General features: G+C 43.5%; 1 protein-coding gene across 1 annotated transcript in view; it reads left to right on the top strand.

The window, feature by feature from the left end:
• The first annotated feature begins 620 nt into the window (after positions 1-620).
• Positions 621-929, top strand: part of C3ar1 (complement C3a receptor 1) — a 6333-nt gene continuing 6024 nt past the window's right edge. Inside the window, exon 1 of the mRNA XM_021165848.1 lies at positions 621-781. The gene's annotated coding sequence lies outside the window, so the exon portion shown is untranslated. The remainder of the gene's footprint in view (positions 782-929) is intronic.

Genomic DNA, 929 nt, shown 5'->3' with positions numbered 1-929 from the left:
TGCTAACTTTCTCAAGTTGGTCTTAAAACCACTCTGTAGAGGCTGGAAAGATGGCTTAATAGTTGAGTTCCCAGCACCAAATGAGTGACTGACAAATCGATAACTTCAATTCCAGGGACCTCCCCATGCCCTTTTCTGGCATCCATGGGTAGCAGGCACAAATATGTGTNCACACAAATAGAGAGGTAGGGGGAAGAACTCCTACACATAAAAGAAAATAAATAGATCTTTTAAACACCCCGTTTTATGGGGCTGGAGAAATGGCTCGGAGGTTCAGAACAGTTCCCAGCACCCACATTAGATTCCAGTTCCAAGAAATCTAGCATCCTTTCTTGGCCTCTGTGAGCAACCATATATGGCACACACATACTTATATAAAGATAAAATAAAGCAAATTTAAAGGGAAAAAATAAAACCTCACTCTGTAACACAGACAAGCCTCAAATTTTTGCCTGCCTGCATCTCAGCATCTCGTAGCTAGGGTGACAGGTTCCTGCAGGAAATATCTGTGTCCTGATCAGCCTCCTCCACCCACCCTCCTCTGTCCTTCTGCTTTTCTTATCTACACTGGCTAAGTTTAAGAGGTGACTCATGGAAAGGTCCTTCCTGTGCAGTCAGATAGCAGTCATGATCCTGAGTTCCCTTTACCCAGGGAAAAGTCAGTGCTCAGCAGCTCGTCCAATGCACTTCACTACTTCATTTTGGCTGGACCAGACAGGATTTGTTAGTGGCTTGCAGATCATCAGTCCTGGAGCCTTTGGATTCCATCTCACTGTGCTTGGTAAGAAAACATAGAGGAGCCTCATAGTTNATGCTTGGTCTAGCCTGCTGATTATGTACAATGCCTTCAAGTTCCTTATCTTCTGTTTCCTTCTATTCTTTTCCCTAAAACTTTTATTTTTTTGAGAGCCTTACATATAGCCTTGGCT

Source organism: Mus caroli, chromosome 6 (assembly GCF_900094665.2).
Source record: "Mus caroli chromosome 6, CAROLI_EIJ_v1.1, whole genome shotgun sequence".
NCBI lineage: Eukaryota > Metazoa > Chordata > Mammalia > Rodentia > Muridae > Mus > Mus caroli.
Note: the sequence above shows the minus strand (reverse complement) of the source record. Positions and strands in the feature narration are given on the sequence as shown.